This window comes from Equus caballus, chromosome 20 (assembly GCF_041296265.1).
Source record: "Equus caballus isolate H_3958 breed thoroughbred chromosome 20, TB-T2T, whole genome shotgun sequence".
Classification (NCBI taxonomy): Eukaryota; Metazoa; Chordata; class Mammalia; order Perissodactyla; family Equidae; genus Equus; species Equus caballus.
In genome coordinates this window covers 12,723,820-12,738,109 of record NC_091703.1, presented here as the reverse complement: position 1 = coordinate 12,738,109, position 14,290 = coordinate 12,723,820, and the positions used below count along the sequence as shown (strand labels likewise).

At 45.5% G+C, this 14,290-nt stretch overlaps 1 protein-coding gene across 1 annotated transcript in view; it reads left to right on the top strand.

Annotated features, from left to right (window-relative positions):
• NEDD9 (neural precursor cell expressed, developmentally down-regulated 9) overlaps positions 1-14,290 on the top strand; it is a 179,453-nt gene that overhangs the window by 13,442 nt on the left and 151,721 nt on the right. The gene's annotated exons all lie outside the window — the stretch shown is intronic.

Here is a 14,290-nt window from a genome sequence, read left to right as displayed (position 1 = left end):
AATTTTAGAGCCTCCCTAGGGGTTAGAAGAAGGGCTCTGTAGCCAGCCTGCCTGGGTTCAAATCATGGTTGTGCCATGTGCCTGTTGTGTGACTTTCAGATAGTTACTTATCCTTCCATGAGTCAGCTGTGTTCCCTTTAAAACTGAGATAGTAATGTCACACACCTGTTTTGGGGATCTCCAAGCCCACCCTCGGGTTCGTGACTCACTACAAGACCTCAAAGGACTCAGGATATAGTCATACCCACAGCTAAGATCTATTACGTCAAATGATTACAAATTGAAATCATCAAAGGGAAAATAAATGAGGTAAATTCCAGAGGAAACCAGGCACAAGCTACCAAGAATCCTCTCCCAGTGGAATCACACAGGACATGTTTCATCTCTCCAGCAAGGAGATATGGCGGATGTGATCTGGAGCCTACCGGGGAAGCTCATTACAGACTCAGTGCTAGAGTTTTGGTGGAGGGCCCGTCACCTAGGCAGTCTGTCTCTGGCACGTAACAAAATTCCAGACTCCTAGGAGAGCAGCTGTTCAGCATAAACCACATTGTTTGCACAGTTAGGTACAGTAAGTACCTCCTATCAAAGAATGGTGAAAACGCTCCTGAAATCCACATTCCCAGATGCCAGCCAAAGGCCAACCTTGCAAGCAGGCCCTCCTAAGGATAGCAGCCCCATGCTGCATGTTAACTCTATTCTGCACATCACCTCATGGATTATTGGGAAATTAGATGAAGTAATGTATCTCCACTGCTTACAACAGTGCCTTATACTTTGGAAGGCCTAGAAATTTTTGTTAGCCATTACTATTAAATAGAAAATAAGTATTGAGGTTTAGAATGACTACAGAGCCAAGATTAGCCCACCTGGAATCTGGATTCACATCTACCTGACTGAAAAACAACCATGCATTTGTTCACTTCATTCTAGTATAAGGAAAATAGTATCCTTCAGACCTCAACTAGGAATAGAGGTGACAGACCCCTCCCTTCTCAGGCACACAGCAGATGGAGCCTTTAAGTGTAGCTGACTGTTTTGAAAACATTGTTTCCTCCAGCTACAGGAAATATCACACTATGGTGTAGAACTCTCATCAATTCAACCCACTCCTAGAGTGTAGACATGGTTTAGTACGTTAATGCCCCAAATGAGTCTATTCTGGATTTACCACAATCTTTCCCTCCTACTCATTTAGGCATGCTTTGTTAATGTCCCTCACTTTTCAGGATTTGTATCCATAAGAATTTTCTTTTATAAGATCTGGATAGTGAATCGTCACATGATAATTGAAATCATCTAATTGTAAATCACTTTTAGGCTTAAAAATATTCTGACAGAGAATTTTCTGCTGCTCACCCCCTCCCAATGCTAACCAGTTACTCAATCTCTTTAAATCCCAGAATTCCCTCTCCATCATCTTTCACCAGGTTTTCGTGTCTTTGGTGATGTCAGTGGGACGGGCAGCAGACGTATCCCACAGCTTGCTGTGAGTGTGCGGTAGGCAACTGTGGCGCAAGTTAGTTCAGTTGAATCAGAGAAAGCTCTGTATTGAGATGGAGTCCTTGACTGCAGCCAATTGAGAGAGATCTTTTCGTTTTTTAAAAAAAGGATTTAGAAATGAGACAGGGTTAGCAAAATCATTTGAATTTTGCCTCAACAGTTAGAGTCTTTAAGAGAAATTTTGCGAGAATTTTAAGTTAAAAAAATATGTACTATCCATGGTGATTGCAATATGGTCATACAGTATGATGAAACAAAGAGCCTTAGAGCAATAGTTTATTTCAACATTAGCGTAGTTGGTTATTATGAGTCTGTCTCTTCTAATAAACGCAGCTTTTTGAAACATCTTAGTCATTTCTGTGCCCCATAGAGCCTAGCATAGAATTTACACATGGTGAACGGTCAATAAAGGTCTCTTGCTTTAACATTCAGTTCCTAATGTATTGCCATCTAAAAAAAGATGGGTTTAGTGGTTTATAACATATTGCCACTGTGTAGGTGGCTAGTTCCTAGATGACTATAGTCAACCTAGTGCCAGATTTTGACACCCACACAAATCTCTCCCTCCAGCTAGAAAAGCAAGCAAGCCAAGGAAGCTAAAGTGAAAGAATAATGTGACTGGGTTGTTTAATATCATAATTTGAAGAATAAATAATGGGATCTAGAAAAAGTAAGAAGTGAAGCTCATAGAATATGGAAGTCAAAGTATTTGTGGGAGCTGTGGTTGCTAGTAGCCAGACCCAAAGGTGCTGTGGAAGAGCTTAAGACATGCAGAGAGAAGCAAGAAGCAGGACACACAAACTAGGGAGAGAGAAAAGGAAGAGTGCCAGCATAAGAGGATGCATTAAGACTCTTTTTTTCCTATGCAACCTCCCAAATATTCCTTGAATATTGTGTCTTTACCATTGACCAGACTAATTTCTCCTTCTTACCCAGGTACCAGGTTTAGCTCACTTATTCCATCCTTTTGACATCTTTTCTTGAGCATCCCTACCCCAATTGCTTTCTCCCTCCTCCAAACATGTATAGCTTCCATCATAATGTTAGATATTGTTCCTTAGGGTCACATTTAGATTATGTATATATGGAGATTTATATCTCCATATACATATAATTATCAAGGGATATATATGTATTTTTTGTTGTTGCTATACTTCTAAGTTGCTTAAACAAAACTGGCAGATTTTTCATTCTTTCATCAGCAAGCATTTCTTACCCATCTACTGCGTATGGGGTAAAAAGAGGGTGCCGTCGAGGGTTTCGTCAGACTTTAACTAGGGTCCTCCAATTCTGAGTACTGCAGTCTATGCACAAAAGTTTCTTTTAGCAAAACCCAAAACCAGGTTTGCCAAAAGCTGTTTTCTTGTTTCCGGATCAGCTGCTTACTTCTGGAGACCATGCCTCCGCTACTTCATTGTTTGAGTAAAACTTGAGTGCTCCAAAAGTAAATGGCAACAAGAAAAAGCACCACATATGCAGACACACAAAGTGTGTAGGATATGGCCTGTCTCTCAAGTTTGAGCAGGAAACTCTGCTGTGTACCCTTTCTGTTCTTTCTGCTACACGCTCTGATCTTGTGAAGCTCTCTGTCAGCTCCTCACGAAAGGTCCATGGAGGCAAGGAGCAGTGCCCTTCCCTGGCAAAGCGGTGACCACACAGTGTTACCTGTGAGAATTATTTCATTTTCTCTTCTTCCCTAGACTCTCTTTAAATTATTAGCAGACTCTTGATCATTTTCTCCTTTGCTTGTTATTTTGCCAATCCATGATACAATTTTTATTTTAAGTCTTTCCTCATATGTCACACCCTCTTCACCCTGAGGGGCAGGTTTTTTGGCTTGGTCTCTCTTCAATCTATCCATACTTTCCCTTTTGGGTGGCATGAGAAACTGAGTCTTCTTCCAACAGCAGTTTCCCGGAACCACAGAATTTGGAGCTGGAAAGGACTGTTGTCCCTACTCTGTGACACACTGACAACTGAAGCCTGCAGAATTCTACCACATGATGGACAGTTGAGTTATGAATTCCACACCGACCTACTCCTTCTGTCACGATGTAGACAGGAATTTCAGAAAATTACTTGATAAGGCCTTATTTTTTTTTGATATATCTGTCAACTACACTGCTTCAAGATATGGTTTGTCCCTCAAAGACATGGGACAAGTCTCAAGGGAAGAGCTATCTGGCAACAAAATGGCGCACCAAGACGGTAAGCTCTCCCAATCAGAGAACGTTTTCATGACAAAAACAGTGTTTAGTGGATTGGATGCCAACTTTATGTGATGGATCTCCCTGAAGCCCTGGGTTAAGAACATGTGGCAATTTGTTTGGGAAATGATGAAAGAGAAAATTTTTCAACTCTGCCTAACAGTGGTTGAAGCAGCTCTTGAGAAACTGCTGTAAAGACTTCTAACCATCAACATGGAGGAAGACGTCCAGAAGCACATGAGGTAAAAGTAAAGTTTGTACAGAGAATGAGGGGAACTTACAGATAACTTTGAATTGGCACCTATGTAATTATCTCTTTCACGTGAATTTACCAAAATTAACTAGTCAAAATGGACAATTGTGAAATGCAGACAGGCGGGCACTTGTTCTCCAAAGCCGGCTGGGTATGTCTTCATGATGTCAGACCATTAGGAAGCTTCCATCTTCCTCCTCAGAGAAATCCAAACACATCAGATGACTCCTGTAGACTCCTGGGCAAAAGCCGATTCGATTCCAGATTCCTTCAAGTATAAACAGGAAGGCTTTATCAGAAGCTTCAGCCTGCTTCTTCGACAATTTCCCCACACGGGGATAAATATGTATCCTGCTCTCTGAGCTTGTTCCATGCGTAGCCCAGGTGAATCCTTGCCAGCTCTCTCCCTGTAACTCATCTGACTTAGACTCCTGGGGACTCCCACACACACATTTTACTCTTACAGAAGCCCCTTCAAGTCTCTCAAAGCTTCGCAAACTCAAGTTGTCTCTTACAAAATCTTTGTTCCTGACCCGCCTTAAAAAAGATGAACTTGGAGGTTTCCCCCAGTCGTGGTGACAGGCATATTAAGCCGCGGACTCTCTTACCTTTCTCACTCTGTTGCCTACAATGGTGTGGACCTGGCTGCTCAGTTCACAGCTGATTCTCCTCAGCCTCTGTGAATGGTCGGAGGTCTTTTAAATCTCTCTTTGCAGCACCCCTCCCGCACCATCAAATATTTTGTAAAGCAACAAAACAGGAGTGTCCTGATTCCCAGCCAAGGGGCAATTATTAAGAGTGACAGGCAAGTCGTGTTTCCTCCCTCTGCTCCCCCTCCTGCCCACCAGCACCCGCCGGCTTCTGAAGGCCCACAGGGCTACCTGCACTTCCTCTGGAGGGACTTGATTCTCCAAATGGAGAGTCAACACTTTTTAAATCCTCAGTTTTATTCATTGTCTAACATGCTATTTTCCTAGCAGCCAGGTTCAGAGGTGTTTAAACCCAAATGTCATCAACACACACCAGGGCACACATAGCCAAGCCTCCCAGGCCAGTTTGCGCTAGAGAACAGTTCTGTCCGGCAGGCATCTCTGCCACGTGGGCATCAGGCGAAAGGCAGCGCTCCTGTAACGTTGTTGACGTTATCAAAGGGCAGAATGATGGCTCCTTTAGCTGTTGAACAGTCCCCTCGGCGGGCAGGACTTACGGTGACCGCCTGCGTAACGGGCAGAGAAGGCCACTTTGCTCCTTGCCACAGACTTGTCCACTCACCTAGGCCGATGTGGTAGAACTTATCTGGAAGGGGTTATTTCTCCACAAGTACAGGTTCTGATCAGAACCAAACCCTCTTCCAGGCAGGAGTGGGGAAGGCCCTGTGTCGCCTGCCAGTTTGGACACACAGCTTGTTTTCTCAGGGATAACGAGACCGCGTACCAAGTGACCTCCTGTCTGTCCACAACAGCATCATGGTAGCAGGAGTCCGAAATAGAGGGAATCTTTAAATTCGGTTATTATTATTTGAGTTTTTCTGGATGCTGTTTCTTATTTCAAGTAGTTCCATAAAAGCTGCAAAGCCACTTAAACACCATCTGAATGTGCCTGCAGAACTTGGACCGGGCGCTGCCCTATTTAGTGGCTAATAATGGTCAGTGGCTTTTTCTCCCTTTCTAACTGTGTTTGGGGTGTGTCTGGGCTGAGGTCTCAGTTGCAGCTGTGCATAGGTCTCCATAGTCCAAGAAACATTTCTGGTACTAATGGGTGGGAAGACGATGCCAAGGTGCCCGCCGCTGTTCCAGCACCAACAGAGAACAAACACAAGCCAAAGGATGCAGGGATGGTTAGGCAGAGATTGGAGCAGTCATTCCTGGGCTTCCAGAGGGATAATGACAAGTTTACCCACAGGAACAAAGAGTTATAGCCACCAGAATAGGCTTGGGTAACATCCCGGCAAACCAGTTTAAAAACTTAACTATGACGACAGGCTGCAGAAAGCCAGAAAGGAATTGGTGGGTTGAAAGTATATCTGCCAGCTTTAGAAAGTGACAAACAAGCAAAATGGAGTCTTTGAGAGAGTCCAGTGGGCTTGGCTGGAGCCCCAGGACAGGAGGCAGCAGTCACTTCATTGTACTCAGCACAAAGCCGCTAAAGCTGAGAGCAGGAAATCCTGTTGTTCCCACCCTCTCCTCCGCTGAGCTCCCAGGAGACAATATTCCTTAGATAATCAACAGAGACCTTCCTTACATGCTAAGGGGTGTAGGTCATAATACTCATAGAAAGTTGGTGGAAAGGTCACTGTCATTGAAGCCAATAAAATATTTATCCACACATTTATTCATCAATAATTTACTGAATATTCTCCTAGGGGGAGGTGAAAGGGAGATGTTTATAATGATTACAAAGATTAAAGAGACAAGACACTCAACTGAGCTTCTGGACTACAATGATGCTACTGAAGGTAGCTGATGCCCACCTGGGAGCATCTTGGAAATGCCAATTTCCTGGCCCACCCGAGCTTTACTGAAACTGGACCCCTACAGTTGGGGCCCAGCGACCTAGGAGAGTTTAAGATGTGCTGGAACACCCTGTCTCAAACACTGGTGTGTCTTGGCCATTTGTGAGGTCTGTGGAAAGCGATTCATTATTAATGACGGTTCACATACCGACATTTTTTAATAATTTAAATGTATGTTACCTGCACAGATTTTTTAAAATACAGACCTTTGGCCCCACCCAATTCCGTCTGAGTCAGAATCTCCAGATGTGGTACCCAGGAATGTATGGCATTTTGAACTTCCTGGGTGACTCTTAGGATCAGCCAGGTTTGGGAACCACCGGTCTATATGAGCCATTTGCCTTGTAATAAAGACAAATGAGTCATGGAATTCTGGAGGAAGGCCCCTCAGAGAGCAGGTTTCCCTAACCGGAACAGATCTTAGGGAGACTTTGATTTTTTTAAACATAGAGAAGAGAAGCATCTCTGACTGAGGCAGCAGAGGTCGCTCGGCACTCCTTCCTCTGCAGTAGTCGCTGTGACCCTTTATAAAAACCTGGCATTCCCCCAAAACATGGCGAAACCAATCACCCAGGTTTGCTCAGGACGAAGAGGGTTCCGAGAACACAGGACTTCCAGTTTTACAACAGGGACAGTCCCCTGGACAAAGCAGGGTAAGTTGGTGGCCCTAGATCGAAATCCACAGTTCTCGCCTTTGGGAGAGTTTTATTACTGTTATCATTAGGATTATTATGCCATATTACTGTAAGAATTCAGATTATTTTTTTGTTCAACTTTGTTTTTATTCTCTATTCCAGAAGAATTTAAAGGAGTAATGCCATCTAAAATGCTCTTGTAACCATTCCTGTGTTCATATCTTCTGTACCTCACAAGCCCTCAGGTCCAATATGCCACATGCATGCAGACTGGATCTTCTCTCTGTCTTCTATATATTTTTGTGGTATTTGCTGTGGTCCTATTGTGCCTTGCTGAGGTCCCTGTATTAGTCAGAATTTGTGTGTGTGTGTGAGGAAGATTGTCACTGAGCTAACCTCTGTGCCAGTCTTCCTCTATTTTATGTGGGATGCTGCCACAGTGTGGCTTGATAAGCCACGCTAGGTCCGTGCACAGGATCCAAACCCGCATACCCCCGGCTGCCGAAGTAGAGCATGAGAACTTAATCACTATGCCCCTAGTCAGAATTCTTTAGGTTGCCAGTAAAAGGAAATCTAACTTCTAATGGCTTAAGAAAGCAAAAGGATGGAGCATATTGGCTCATGTAACAGAAAAGATCTTCAGACACAGCTGAATACAGGCGCTCAGTCTCATCAGGACTCGGTCTCTCTCTCCATCCCTGAGCTCACTCAGGCTTGCCCTAGCAATATGGCAACAAGACAGCCCCCAGCAGCCCCACACGCACACCCTCTGCTCTCAGCAATCCAGCTGACTGCATCTGATTCCCAACAGTTTTTGTAAAAGACCCTAGGATTGACTCTTTTTGGGGCCCGGCCGCAGGCATGTTCCCACCCCTAGCTCAGAGACTAAGAAGAGAGAAAGATGAGTCCCCAAAGGACATTAGAACATGGTTCCCAGAAGCAGGGGAGGAAAAGATGCCAGGCAACTGAAAGTCCATTGTCGTCTTACACTGAACCAAGACCCATCCCACCCCCACCAGATCTGATGACTCCGTCAATAGTGTGTACCCTAATTTCTTCCTCCACCCCCACACAACTGAGATCTAAGTACTATTTTATCCTAAAACACCAGGCTGCATGAGTCCAAGGCCATTATCATCAGTTCTAATTTTTAAGACCCGAGCAATATTTGGTTGAAGTCCGCAGCAGCCCCAGAACCAGGGAGATTCCGTTAGAATAATGGTGGACCTTCTGCTGGGCTCCCAAATATGGAGCTCCTGACAGTTGGGAGCTGGTGACTCACATCCCTTGTTCCCTGTCTGGCCTCGAGTTTTCCAGCTGGGTCTGTGACATGCGACATAGTCATTTCTTCAATGTGTCCCATAGAAAAGGAACAAATAGCCCCAGAGCTCTTTCTTTCTCTTCCTTCCTTTCTTCCTGTAATTCATACTCAGGCCAATTTGGCTTTGTTCAAATGACAGCATTTCACGCTGCCCTGCAAGTTCTGACACAGCTGCTTGCTTTATTCTTTTAGTCCTCTGTTAAGCCAGGAGGAAAGTTGTACATTGTGGCTAATTTTTAGTCTGTAAACCTTATCCTGATAAGCTGAAATGTTAGATTAAATCAGCATGAAATGCCAGCTCCCCCGAGACCTCTGAATTATGGCCCCAGGTCCCTCTTCCAGCCCCCACACTCATTAAGTCCTTTCCAACCTCTACATTTGCTTTCTCTTATCCAATAGTAAGGTAGTGTTCTGAGTCTTCTTAAACACTTTTTTTCCCTTTTTGGTCAGCCTGCCTCTACTTCACTTGATCTATTTTATTTTATATATAATCGCATTATATATCCCTAATTTGGGTAAATAACTTGTGCGTTCTTAAGGCGGGCTTTAAGAATGTTTATTTCACAAATCAAGAGACCTCTCAATCATATGGCCTCTAACTAGTCATGGGGCCAGTGTGTTCATTTCCTAGAGCTGCTATAACAAAGTACCACCAACTGGGTGGCTTAAAATGACAGAAATGTATTCCTTTCCAGTTCTGGAGACCAGAAGTCTGACATCAAGGTGATGGTAAGGCCATGCTCTGTCGGAAACCTCTAGGGCAGAAGCCTTCCTTGCCTCTTCCAGCTTCCGGTAGCCCCAGGTGTTCCTTGACTTGTGATGGCCAAACTCCAATCTCTCTCTGACCTCACAGGCTGTCTTCTGTGTCTCTGTCTTCACATGGCTTCTCTTCTCCTCTTACCAGGACAACAGGCATATGGGATTAGGGCCCACCCTAATGATCTCAACTTAACTTGATTAAATCTGCAAATATCCCATTTCCAAATAAGGTCACATTCACAGGGACTAGAGGTTAGGACTGCAGCTTTTTCTGTTTTTTTTTGGAGGGGGACGCAGGGCAGGGGACACAATGGAATCTATAACAGGCAGGAAAGAGAGAACAACAGAAAAACAAGGGACAGAAAAATGACTCTTTGATCTTGAGCCACCAAAAAGGAGATCCTCGTCTTCTTAGAGGCTGTTTGCCCAGAAAGAGCTTGAGACCCCTGCCAGGAACAGCTCAAGGTGGAGGGAAAAGGCTAAGATGCAGGTGATGGCAAATCCCCTGGAGGGTAGAGGCAGGGACGTACCCATGCTCCGAGAGCCTACTGTGTGCTCTACACATTTTTATCACATTATGTCCCCAAATAACTCTAACGCATAATGGCTACTATCTTTATCTTATAGATGGGAACACTGAGGCTCCGAGTAAGCAGACCCAGGGCATACAGCTGTAAGTTGAAGAGCCAGATCGTTATGATTATTACCTTTGTCATTTTAATTATTAGTAACCATCCATTCTCACATGCCTACTATGTGCCGAGGACAATGCCTAAATTAAGCGAGATCTTCATAGCTCTGAAGGATAGATATTGTCAGCTTTATATGGATGAAGAAACTAAAGCTCAGACAGGCTAAGTCACCTGCCTAATGTCACACAGTTATTAATTACATGAGCCAAAATTCAAACTCAGGTCTTTCTCACTCTGAAGACTGTTCTAACCATTATGCCCTGTGGCCAGGGAGGCATTAAGGCATCCAAATTAAGATTTACCCAGCTTCAGAGAAAGAAGCTGCAAGAAGAAACTGCAGAGTCATACTTGAGGTCTAACAAAACAAAGCAACATAAAAAGAGTATGCTCCTGAGGGAAGAGGCAAAAGTGAAGAGAAATTGGTTGGCCAGTTGAGCGGCAGTGGGAGAGTTGTTAATCAAAGAAGCAAATGGCAGACATTGACTGTTATAAGACAAAGCAAGCTGGGCTCGGTGTCTGTAAACATCTAGACGCCTTCCAGGAGAGGATTCCATCTTCCCCATCTGTGCCCGGATGGCTGAGAGAACATCTGTGATGCAGACAACTCACTTCTCCAGAGGAGAGGCAAGAGGGGAAAGCTGGGAAGTCCCAAGCTTCTAAGGAGAAACTCTCCTGCATCCTAAGAGAAATGGTATAAGGGTTTTAACCCTGAAGAAGAGGAAACTTGGGTAAGGATGGGCTGAGAGAGGGTCTCCCGATACTGAGAACACTGCCGGTGGAAGAGCAGGCAGACCAGTGAGGGCAGGCTGGGCCCGTGTTCTGTGGACGGCAGCTCTGCGTCCATTTGAACAAGTATCTTGCTAACAAGTTGACCTGCCTCACAGTGGTATGAGCTACCTGCCAGGGGATCACGGAAGAAACGTTAGAATTAATTCATCCAGTGTTCTCAAACTGCCACGTGTTTAAAACCTTCAGAGTCCCCTTGTTGTCTTTGGGATGAAATTCTACTCCTTAACAAGGCCTTCCTGATCTGGCCCCTCTTTATAGCCCCAGCCTCATCTCCCACCGCTCCTCACCTTGAACTTCACACTCCAGCCATGGGGCTCCCGGCAGCTCCCTAAACGTGCGAAGAGCTCCGTCACAACCCCTGACTCTCGCTCCCTGACTTTGCCCTCTCGGTCTCTCCTTACTTTCTTCCCACCTCTTTTCCTTTCTGGCCTCTGTGCCATGCACGTGCTGTAAGCTTTACCTGAAACATCTCTCTTCCATCCTTTAATCTTCTGGCTTACTCCTTTTCTCCCTTCAAGACTCCACCCCTCTCAAAAAGCCTTTTCTGATTCCCTTAAACCTGGGTGACATTTCCTCCATGAGCCCCTCAAATGTACAACAACACCGTATTTATCCATGTATCCCAACTGCTTGTCCACTTGCCTGTCTCCCTCCCGTGGGGTTAGCCATAGTGTCTTGTTTAGCATCTTGGTCATATCCCCTCCAGCACCCACTCCAGCACCCGGCACAGAGTAGGTACTCAAGGAGCATGTTGACTGAGTGATGACATTGAGGGAGGCAGGCCTGCTGACCTCTAAGTTCCCATCTACTCCAAGAGTCTGTGAGTCTCTATTTCTGCTCCCACAGTTTGTCACAGAGGAGAGGAAGTTGCCAAAGCCGGATGATGAGTCTTCTGTTTGGGGTTGCCCAGGTCTGCCTGGTCTTTGCGATTTGCAATTAGGGTGTTTGAAAGAGAAACCCAACCAAGAGCAAAACACAGTTTTGATGAGGCAAGAGTTGCAAAATAACTAGTTGTGTAACGGTGGTGGTGGCCTCTGAGACCATCTTGGTCTCAACCCTGCCCAGAGTATGTGAGACTTCGTATGGGTCGGCTTTGTGTATGCACCAAGAGGACAATTGTCAAAGCTATGACTTGAGTGTTTAAAAGCCCCTTCTCCCTCAAGGTATTGCCTCCAGAGGTCAGCCTGACACCTCAAATCCTCTCCTTAAATGATTTCTTCTTAAGATTGGCCATATATGCAGAGATTGGATGTAAATGAAAACATGTTACCTAAAAGGTGTAACCGTTGAAGCCACTTTTGACCATGAAGAGCCAATTGTAAGTAAGTTTGCTGTCTAGTAGATCGAACTGTATTGCCGGGAGCAGCTCCTGGAGAACTGGGAGCTGTGAACTTCTCAGTTTAGGAGGTTGGATAAGACTTTACATTTGTACATCATCCATTCTCTCTTTTGAACCTAGAGACACTGAGCTAGATAAATTGGAGATTTTTGCTACAGATTTACAGTTAAAGACATTGAGTCTTAGAGAGAAGTGACTTGCTCAAAGTTTTCATAAAGGTGAAAAGAAGGGCTGGCCCCGTGGCCACGGGTTTCAGTGGCCCATGGTTGGCCAGTTCGGATCCTGGGTGCAGACATGGCACCCCTCATCAAGCCAGGCTGTAGCGACATCCCACATAGAGGAACTAGCATGACCTACAACTAGGATATACAACTATGTGCTGGGGCTTTGGGGAGGAAAAAGAGGAAGATTGGCAAGCGATGTTAGCTCAGGGCCAATCTTCCTCACCAAAATTTTAAAAAAGATGAAAAGAAGTGGTTAAGCAGGGCAATGATCCCCTCAGTGCCCCTCTTGCAGCTGCACCTCCCGGTCCTGCTCCTTTGGTGGAGAGATGGGAGTCCTGAATTGAGGTTGGGCAGTGGAGGGAGAGGTGGGCCAGGGGCTGGGCAGAGCAGGTTGGGGATACTGTGCCCTGGGGATCCCTTAGCCAAAATGGGGATCCATGAAGAGCGAGGGGAAGGGATTAGGGCATGGAAATGAGGAATTTGTGAGGAAGGGGAACAGGAAAAACTGGCTGACCCTTCACAACTCAGCTTCAGGCCAGCCTGGCTCTCGAACTCTGGGCTGAAGGTGGCCGAGTATGGGCTTCCACAGAGAAAAGAGGTTTTCACATCCAATCCACATGGTGCCCAGGAGCTGGGAGCCTACTGAACGCAAACTCAGGGCTGCTGCTACTGGCTGAGTGATCAAAGCAAGTCAAAGAGCCTTGAAAAGCTGAGGGGGTGGCTGCTCAGTTAGCTGCCAGCCCAGAGCCTCTGTGCAATACTAGTGCCCCCCACCCCAACCTCCTCCCCCAACAAGAGTCCCGGAGGCCTCAAACAGAAACCATGGAGATAAGTCATGGAAAGGGCTAAACCTCCTCTGCCTGTGGATTCTAGCGTGTGCATCATAAGAAGACTGATTCTACCCAGTAAATAGAAGGGCCTTTGAACTCGCCTGGGGACCTCTGAGCCTTCTTATGACCACACAACAAAAGCGAACCACAGAAATGTGCTACCTTAACAGAGAGCATTGCTCTTTTGAGTGGGTCTTTAACAGCTAACACGGGTCGCCCTCACTCTTTTCTCTTTTAAGGACCGTCCTCATCATTGTATGGAATAGCAGGACTCGGAGAGCCTGCTGAATCAGTACCTAGTGGAAAAAAATACCTTCTATGTGACATAAAAGATACAAATACTATATCAATAGGCATGTTTGTTCATTCAATGAGCATTTATTGAGCGCTTTCTGTGTGCAGACACTGTCCTCAGTGCTGGAGAAGATGGACAAGGTCGCTGTTCTCCTGGAGCTTATATGCCAATGACGGAGACACAAATAAGGCAAATAAATAAGTAGATACACTAGATTGTGCCAGGGAGTGCTAAGTACCATAAAGAAGCTAAAAGTAGGTGATGTTGTATAGGAGATGCTTTAGATAGAGAAGTCTTGGGAGCTGTAATCCTGGAGGTCTGGGGTCAGAGGTTTCAGGCAGAGAATAGGTGCGGAAGTTGTGTTTGAGGAACAGCAAGAGGCCAGTGGGGCTGGAGGCCGTGAGCTGGGGGAAGTGTGTGAGATGAGCTTGGCAATCGTTTACGCCCCCATCTCTCAGACCCGGCGTTTTGATCTCAGCCAAAGGTACCTTTCACTCGTGCTGCTTTGCTTAGTACCGCATTGATATTTATGACCAATGCATGATGTGTTTGTACTTTCTGCTCAGAGATAAGTCCTCTACAAGTGTTTATGGGGTTGAAAAGAAGATAATCTCTCCTCCAGAAAGGCTCTTTGGAAACCTGGGGGCAGGGGACAGGGACTAAGAGCAGATTTCATCTTGGGTAATCTGAGGTTCACCAGGAAATGAAGCCGTGAGCCTCTGTGGCCGTGACAGCAGGTCCCTGCTCCACATACAGAGCTGAAGTTGGCAGGAGGAGAGTCTCCTTTACGGGCTTCAAATGCAGCGTGCGTGCACACACGTACACACTCAGGCAAACACGCACATACCTGCTATCTTGGTGCTCGCTTCTCCCTCTCATCCATTGCTGTCCTGCACACTGAGATAACATGCACAAGTAACTTGAAATCCTG